The following is a 10,121-nucleotide window of genomic DNA, read 5'->3' as shown; positions in this document are numbered from 1 at the left end:
AAAGGAGAAGGCCAAGGAAAAACAATAAGCAAAATAAGGCCATGGCAACCAGCCATGACATGAGCAAACTGTTGTTTTCCCACCAAACCCCACTGGGTTGTTTTACCCTTCCTCACGGTCATGTTTCCCTTTTCCTGGTGTTGGATTTGTAAATTTCCAATTTGTCAGCAAGCTTTTCTGATTTCAGTGGACTGGAAATTTTAGACTGCCGATGTGACTATAAGCTAATGGTTACAGCAGACGTTTCCACGTAATAAATCAGGCTAAAGTGTGGAGGACAGAGGCAAAAGTAGGAGTGATCAAGGTGAATGATTTGTCTGACCCTTTTATCTGATAATATTGCTTAATCGATACCGACGCCATTACTTCAAAAGCGAAATTGATTGAAATTTTCAATCGTAATTGGCATTTTTCTAAATGATTACACAGTGTTTGAAGATTCAGTTCATCTGGTTGAAAAAAAAAAGCTAAATAATTTCCACAGAACCATTAATATCAGTCAACTTGAATGCAAGTTTCAAGGGTTTAAGTAAGCGTGGCGAGCCTTTTACTTTTACAACATTCTTTTGAAAAAACACACTCACCCGCAGCGAACAAATTTACCGAGAAAACGAACTCTTGCACTCGCACTTTCGAAAAAGTTCTCATTTTCCTTCCGACTGCAACGCCATCTGAATAACCGATGTCCATTTCGCCTGAATGAACTTTCGTCACGGTTTTTGCTTCCGTTTCCCGGTGGGTTCACGTTCAGGATACTTTCTTACACACTTTCAAGGTTCATAAAATATGCATAACAGGAATTCCTCAACGGTTGGCATTGAGCAATCATTTTCTTTATTTTTGTATGCTCCATTTTTCCTGGGTTTAAATGGGAACGCTGTTTGACGCTTGGAAATATTGCTTTGCAAATAATTGGTGTGAGCTAGTGTGAACACTTTTAAAAGAGATATACAATTGTATCCTCGTATGGTTTAAAAAAACTTCACTTAGAACAAAAAAATAAACAGAAATGAATTGTAGATTCAACATATTTTGTGCATGTTAAGACTACGTTTCTTGAGGAGGGAATGAAAAAATCTCGTAGGTTTACACAATAATCGCTTGTGTTTTGATGGAATAACGACGTTGAATATATTCCGTTCCATTCAGTTGCTGTGTATGTTGCGTTGATTGTGTCCATTTTTGTTTGATGTAAATAAAATTAATTTTGAGATGATGATGACAAAAAAGATGTGCTGAAAAAATGCTTACTAAAATGCACTTCGCTATTGTCCTGCAGTAATACGATTGGGTTACTTTTGAGAAAGAATTTTTCACTAAATGGAACATTTTTTCCGAACAAAGCGCGATTTGTTGCACTGCTCGTAAAGCAACTTTATTCTTTTCGCTTGTGTAAAAATCGGTAGAACAGTAAACTGCTCTTTTTCAACTTGTCCAGTCAACCGTTGTATTCCCCTTTAATCCACTGGGCTCATTCGCAAGGCAAGTGAAACGAATCACGAACCCATAAGACCCGATGGAATACTCTGGCCGTTGTCAACCATAAAAAAACCTCTAAAGCTCCACGAACGGTCCGGGAAAATTTTCTATGTGCTTTTCAGTGCTGCTTTCCGTGCTTTATTGCCATGATTCTATTTCACCGGAGACACCTCTTTACGATGGTCTTAACAATTCGAAACAAATGGAAGAATCATTCCGTTTGACCTGCACCCTGGGATATGTATGACGAGAGGATATGCTGCGGGAGGCACAAGACTTTGTCCTTGTGTTGAATGGCCACAAGTTAATTTTTCTGTTCACTTCTTCATTTTGTCCTGGCACGGTTGAGCAGCGTTGCATGCATGCGGGCGCATGGTTTGTGCACCGTCATTCTACCGTCGTTGCAGGATGCTTCGTAACCATTCTATACACGATGAAAAGGTGACTGTGAAACTTGTTGCCAGTTCTGCACCGAGCAGTTGCTGTGATGCAACATCAGTAGCATGCACGTGTCCTTAGCGAAACTCGATTGTACGCTCCTGACCTGCATAGAAAGTACGGAAATAATGTTATTCTGGATTGAAGCAACCACACACAACGCAGACTCCCATGAGTAGACGAGTGGAGAAAAAGAGTGAAAGCGTGGATGAAGGATGTATACATGCTCGGAACATACTGGCAGCACCGGGTAGCATGCTTTTAAATGTTGAATCGTACCCCTACGAGCCAAAACGACGTCAATAATTTGACTATTCGTTTTTCTCCCGGATTATTACCATTCTCCTATCCAGGCAAATCTTTATCGGATGGTAATATTTCTAGGGGGAAACTAATTATACATCCCCATCGAGGTATACTTCTGAAGCAATAAGTTTCTCCCAACCCTCTGGCCTGGGAAACATCGCCCTTCAAGGGAAGCTGAAACGATTTATGAGGCCCACTCAACAATAAACTGCTTTTTGGAATAATTAATTTTGTCTCACACAAAAGGCATAATTAAAGCCCATTATCAGCTGCAAAGTCTAAGCGAAGGATAATTGCCATTCTTCAGACCTAAGCGAAAATATTAAAAACGTTACTTGGAACATAATTATTTAGAACCAATTCTTTGTCGTGGTTTTACCGGTTTCCTGTATTGCATAATTTCTAAACGTTGCAAAGTTTTGTTCAGACTATTCAATTGTACAAATTTTTCACTTTTCCATTATTTTTTAAACAATACTTTGAATTAACGAAGGCGATGTGTATACAAAACTAGTGATATCCTTTTATTGAATTACCATTTGATTCATAGTAATGAGTTTGAATAAAACGTCTAGGACTACATTATGGTAAAAAAAAAACTTAATTTTTCAACCTATTTCACAATTTTAGTGAAGGAAAGTTGAAAATGTTTTTTTACAAAAAAGTGATCAACTACTTAAAAGTCACTTGTTGAGAAAATATAATTTTCACCATCAAAGTATAATACAACTACGATAGATAATTTGTCAAGATTAAATATAAATACCAGCAAGATTTAATGTAAAGTAGTTTTCCAAAATTCACGCTGAGCCACCATGCGCCTCCATTGGGGTACTGAGCAAATATGAAATCAGTTAACCAGACGTGACAGTAACTGTAAAACACGACTATATACGTATACGACTTTATTCGTCTTTCCATTCGTGTCTTTCCAAAAATCAAAGGAAAAAAATTACACAGGCAAAACCTTATTTACGAAAAAATTATCACTTAAACTCAACAGGTTTATCAGAAAAAATATCTAAAACAATGCACGCCGTTAGTAAGTAATTAAGTCAATGAATTTGAATTTAACGTCAATGAATGAATTTAAGATTTGCGTGAAACATTTGACGCGAGAGTGCCACCATGGTGGGATATGAAATCCATATTTCAATCAAATATCGTACAAACGCCGGACATTTTATGGATGCAACATTCAAAATGCTGACTGAATCGGATATGAGAGGTGATGTAAGCAAATACTTTGTTACTTCCAAACAAGTGATGCTTGGAAATATTTTTTACTCATTCCTTTTCATGCCAAAATGGAATGACTCCATTTTGGCGTCGGATGGATACCTCCAGCTCCAGATGTGATGAAGCAGAAAAATCCTTTCGTCGTCACCTGTTCATCTTATGCTGACATAGGTAATGGAAGCCTGCACGGCTGACGTAACAAAAACACGAACCATATAGCATGACCAAGGGTCACATTGTAAAGACATAACGATGCTGCATAAAAATGGTAGGGCACAAAAAAAAGGTTTACTCATAACGAACCTTGCATCAAAAGCCATTTATTTTAGTACACCACCAACAGGGCAGGCGTACGAGTCACGTCAGAACTTATTAAAATATATTTCATATCATAACGACGAAAGCACATGAATCATTTGCGCTGTTGGCAAGGAACCTGAAAAAGAACTCAGAAATGAAAGAAACAAGAGAAATATGTCCTCGCTGGACGCATCACAATTCTGACACTTGCGCATGACACATACGAGCAAGCAGGTCGCTGGACTATACCGAAAATTGAATATAATTGAACCATTTTTCAGTGACCTTTCCGAGGTTTACGAGGGTAGGTGGCTCATTCTCTGGGCAAGGATTGGCTATAAACGATATTGAAATCAATTTGGATTGTAAATCAATCGTTGCCAAAGGGTTCAACACGTTACTGGGATTATTTATTGGATATAATTTTATTTTATTTCGAGTGTGTTGGTTGTTTTTTAAAGATTCGATACTTATGGTTATTTACCAACAAATTTGTTCAGATAAACATGAAAAATGGAACTGATCCTTCCCATGTACTGAGTGAAACATTCCCTCCACAAAACACCAATCTCTTTCCTGAGATAATTTGTGGCAAAAGGAAAATTTTTGATATGGAATTTTGTAGTTTATGGAGGCTTAATTTAACGACTTCTAAAAGTTCGACATCAGTTGAGGCGATAGCACCATTAGGAAACATTTGAAGTTAGCACCAACAACAAAACCACTTCGTTTGTGGTCCACTGCCCTTTCGTCTCTAACCAATGATGCCACGACTTTGTCACCCGACGAAACTTTGCCCACAGGAATGTGCACAAGCACAAGTTTATGTCATCGTGTCTCGTTAGAGTAAGTCCGCGATTGGCATACCGACTTCTACAACTCAGCAGAATGTAGCTTTGATAGCTCTTTTGTCGAGTAGAATTGAAATATGATAACTGCCGCGAAGTCATCCCCTGATTGAGGCACTTAATGCGTGACCCGCACGGAGGAGGAAAAGCTGTTTCTGAGAACTGCCAGCAAGGACTTGTTACGTTTCTTGCGTATATTTCAAGCGTCTTAGCTTCTGATATTGAATTCAATGCAAATATGAATAAGGCACGTTCTTAGATAAAAGCTCAGGTTTGGATTGAAGGCTTATCATATTTCCTCCTCCTAAAGTTTACGGGTGATGTTTTCACGGCATGCAGCATAAATACATGTACAATTTTTTGAGTTGAGTCATAAAGTGAGTTTGAAGGCAAAATAACTTTAACTACAATGACTGTGTGGTTGTCAGTTTTACTAAATGATTGTGAGCTAGTTATCAAAAGTAAAAAAAGAAGAATAAACTTGTTCATAACTGGAGAGAAATCGAAAAGTGCATTTGATCAACAGGCGAATTAAATGTTCAGTTTAATGTATAGCAAGTTCATAAAGTACAACATATGACTAAAGACCACAAAAACTAATTCCAGTACATCAACGTATTTCGGTAGTGAGAACTGAACCAACAAAATAATCGATCGCTGCCGCTCGTGGTTAAAGTTGATTTTCCCAAAAAGCTGCCGTTTAGAAATAAGGTTTAACTTGCAATCCTAAACATACCTAGTAAAACTAATTTACCACTACAGTAATCCTGCCAATCCTATAATTACGGAAATGCCAATAGAAATAATTACGTGTTTCCGATAGTTTGAACTATTTGTAACTGTCCAATATACACCATTTGTACCAACTAAAAAATGCTGTCACTTTCTCAAGAATCAGGATTGCTAAATTTGAAAAGCAAATAAAAAAATCCTATGTTAGGTGTATTTAAACAACGTAACCGTTTTGTTTATGCACGATCGATTTGAAAGAAATTACCATATCAGTGAATCATGTTTAAACGTAGCACAAATCCATAAGAATTTCTTGTTTTCCCCCTCCTATTTTATTTTGTTAGTCTTTGGTTTGTTATTTAATTTTGTTAAGAAAACTGGCGTTTATAAAGCGATTTAACAGAGATTTAAGAGATCGAAAACAAATGTTTCATGAAAAATAAGATTTCAAATTTTTTCTACACTTCATCAAACTTCATTAGACAAATCATTTACGTGCTTTAAGACGAGTTTCATCCGTGCCTTCTTTCTTTCTTGTTTTGTATCATCGAAGTTTGACGAAAAAAATTTACTTTTCTGTGTTATCAATTGCTTTCTGGTGGGCGATTAAGGTTAGGAAAGAAAAGTTTACTCCATCGTACGAACGGAAGCTGGCAGCGAGATTTATGACCCCACAGGGGCAAAACGCGTGGCGAATGTGGTGTCATTGAAAATCGTTTGTTAAAAGGATAGTTTAGTTCCGTTCACTTGAGCGGAAGACATAAATCTGTCGTCGGGAGCAGCCTTGCGGTGGGCAGAAGGTACGCAATTTTTCTTGTTTTGCTATTTCTGGTATTCAACACAGAGAAATTATATGAAAGACTCGATAGTTTGTGGTATAGTGTTGCGATACGAGCTTGCCAAAGGACAATTCCAATCGCTCTGGTTTTAGTCCAACGGATAGTTTATAGAGCCAACCAACGTGTGTGTAACGCACACATTTTTGCGATGCGAATTTTTCTCGAAAGAATTAAAACACACAAATAAACGGATACATCCAACTCCTGTGTCTGTTGAAGAGATTAGTTTGTGTAGATTTTCAAATTCTTGTGATATCTCTAAAACAGTTATTAAGGCGATTGAAATAATCTTTAGCCTTCAAGTCATTGCTCCCTCTTGTTCCACATGTTTCTACAGTCATGTAAAAATTTGTTCTGACGCACCATTAGTGCAATAATTTTCATTGCACACGTTTGCAGCCGTGAATTGTAGAGGAAGTTAATTTGTTTAAAAACATTGATAATTTATGCTTGCAATAAAACTACCCTTCTCGGTACCGACGCGGCATGACTATTTCAATCGTTGCGAACTTTAACGACCATGTTTTAATGGAGCAAGAAACCGTTTAGTCGGCCCATTTACAACAGTCCCTCGCGGGTGGATATCGAAAGTGCTAAAAGAGACACTGAACACTCTTGAGGGCTTGTTAATTGGTTTTTTATTCGTCCTTTTATGCGTTTCGCCAGCAACTTTTGATATCAATCTTTCCACCTCCCATTATGGTTTTAGTAATGGTGTGTTATGCCGATGCAATCGTTACCTCGGTCGAGAATGACCGATTCCAAATGGATGACGCCTCTTCAGGCGACGTTTATCGCCCCCAAGGGATGGACCCGACGACAGCACATGGCATATGTAACGATTCTACCTAAATGGTTCTTTACTGACGGCCCGCTGCCGGGGTTGGAGATTAATCTCCCGAAGGATAGTATATTAATTATTTTAAAGTGCTGAAAAAACCCCACATGGTCCATCATGTTTTGTCGGGGCTTGCACCGTTCATGACGTTTGCTGCCGGAAACAATGCCCCACGAGAGCTTCAAAAGGCTGATATGAACCCATGGGTATGTTTAATGTTTCATAATGTGGAAAATGTACGTTAAATGTCTCTTTTTCCATTGGTATGGATGAAAGATAAAAACATTCCTATGATATTTCACGCATGATGCTTTTGAATGGTGCCATCAGTTTTTTTGGAATTATTGCTCTGTTGGTGATTTTTTGAACCCGTAGCCTGATCATTTTTCCTTTTTTACAATCCTAAAGCTCAAAACAAAGCAAGACTGTATACTTTCACATCGTACCTCAACAGTAAATATGAAGGAGTTGCAAAACGTCCGGAGTGGTGAGAAGCGAAAGGGTACATTCAAATCATACCGTAAGTTTTTGCAGCTTTTGTTCATGGTAATAGAATTTTTAATTTCTTGTCGCACACATGTGTTTACATAAGCTGATGAATATTTTATGAGCCTTTTGATTAAATGTTCGAGGGTGACAAAACGAAAAACTCAGCGTACTGGTGTGTTGCCTAAGGAATTTCTAGCAACAACGTTCCCATTTATTTTTTAGGTTTCCTCGAACAAGTAAAGCTGTATGTTTTTAACATCAAACTCCTTCCGCCGAACTCAACTCATCTTCTAAAACCATGAATCCTCGAATGGCGTTTAGTTCCTCTTCAATCTTTTACATTGGCCAAGATGTCTGGCGTCTACGCCGTTTATTGCATGGCCATTGGGGAGTCCATTTAAACTACCATTAATCCTAAGTTTAAATTTATTTCAGCTCAGTTTGGTTATTTATCACTCTTCACGCGAACAGTCCCGATCCATTTGATCCCATTAATGACCGCGAGGCATGGAAAGTCAATCCTCACTGACCTCATTTCGTTCGTTGTTCGAAGCATTAGTGACCATCATGGTGCTTTCTTTGATTTAGATAAGGCGATAATGTACTAAATCACCTTCAGCTGGAGGACTTTAAACCAAATGAATGGTGATTTGGATGTGTAATTAAAATTTATATTTATTATAAGCGAGACATAAATGTCTGTAAATAAGCTTTTCGCTAATAAGTATTTATGAGTGCATTTTATGTTTCGAAGGTGTAACGATGAGAATTTAAGTGACCATTTGAACATTTAGAATGGAAAAGGTTTATGATCTTTTATTTAATAGTTTGTAAGCAAGCCTTGGCACTTAGGTAGCCAAATGTTTAATATAAAAGGTTCAAATTACAGACAATTTGCTGCTTTTCTCTTACTCTCAATTTAGAGTGTGTATTAAAAAAATTTTAAGTTAAAATGAAGTCCTATAGTTTCCAACGCATTTCATCAAACCAAAACTAAATGAGGTATAATGTTTCTCATGTAACCATTACTATAAAAAAATTATCATAAATTGTTCGTATTCTGTAACAAAAATCATCACGATAAAAACACTATCGTTGCAGTTTTCATAACTTTTCCGGTAACATTGCCGAGAGAATTGGCTGTGAAAGCAGTTCTATAGAAGCACATTTAAAGGAAGCTTTCGTTTCAGTTTTGGTTTTTGTAGACACGTACCAATGATGAACTACCGATTTGTCAAAGTGCTAGGTGAAACCGTCTATCATGCCCCACAGCAGTTCTATGCGTCCCGGTTTCTTTTCTCGTCTAGTTTTGCATCTTTAAGATTTACGACGACTGCCATGAATCGACGTAACGAAAGCTGGGCTCACTGGCATATGTCTTTCGCTCTGCCGAAGGACGTCGAGTTCATAAAAGGGTAATAAAACTAACTTCTCTGCAAAAGGGCAATGGAAATACGACTTCAACGCGAGTGGTCGTAAGAAGAAAAGGGAGCCAGCAAAAGAGCTTCGCATTTGAATATTTGTCGCACCAGATAAACCCTTTTCCGGGTTGATCCAATGCGTGTGTGCTACTGTTTTACTATTCCACTCGGAAGTTTTCGCATCTAGGCACATTAGATAACCCTCCACTCCGGAAAGAGGAACGGCTTTATCAATTTGTTTCTGCTTGACAAATAACTGCCATCAAAAAGAGGTTCATTTCAGTGGAACGATCTGCTGGATGGGGAGTATAATGGATGTTGGAAGTTTGTCGCTACTTGGCGGAAAAAAACAGGCCGTCAAGAAAGATAAGGATTACGCCGGAACAGGACACAAACTGTCTGAAATATATCAAAACTAAAATGACGACATCAATCTTGATAGACATTTGCAAACTAGTTTAACTGGGGTTTTTTATCCGACAATCTCGACAATCTATATTGTCAAACGTCAGTCGATATAAAGTTTATTTTTCTTCATGGATATGCTTTTTAAAGTAAAATATCAATTCTGCAACGGAGGAACTACAACTGTCCGAAAACAAAATAGAGAAAAACACTTTTTAAAAGCATGTTTAATATAGTGTAAAACCACACATAAAAACAAATTTGATATCAACAGCTTCTCTATGTGTTGGGTTAGACAAGTACAAAGTCTTGTAAACTAAAAGGGAAACATGCAAGTAACAGGACAAAGTACGTCTTTCGATAAGCTTAAGGGTACGGTGGTCGCTACTTCTCCAAACAACGAAGGGTACTAAACCAGCGTAAACGTATGCAGAGTGGCACTTGTTGTCCCGACGATGAGGCAACGTAAGCAAACATCTGCATCACCCTGCCAAAGAGCTGAACCATTGATGTCAAACGAGCTTTTAAAGGCTCATAAAGCATGGTTACACAATTTTCCGCTCGACTGTAACGGTGTTTCCGGACAGAGGTAAGTTCCGGCATGCTCCTGCAAGGCAGGTGTTTGAAACCATGGCTCCACGTTTCATCACCTTCAAATCGCCACCGAGGTATTCACTCTCAACGTTAAGACCACCTACTAGGCACTTCATTTACAAGTCCCCGGGAACATTCGGATGAACCTCGTGCCCCGCCATGCACGGTCATCTCAAAATAGCGACGTGCTCAA

The sequence above is a fragment of the Anopheles ziemanni genome, chromosome 2 (assembly GCF_943734765.1).
Source record: "Anopheles ziemanni chromosome 2, idAnoZiCoDA_A2_x.2, whole genome shotgun sequence".
Classification (NCBI taxonomy): domain Eukaryota; kingdom Metazoa; phylum Arthropoda; class Insecta; order Diptera; family Culicidae; genus Anopheles; species Anopheles ziemanni.
The sequence above is the reverse complement of the archived record's forward strand: the minus strand, read 5'-3'. Positions refer to the sequence as shown.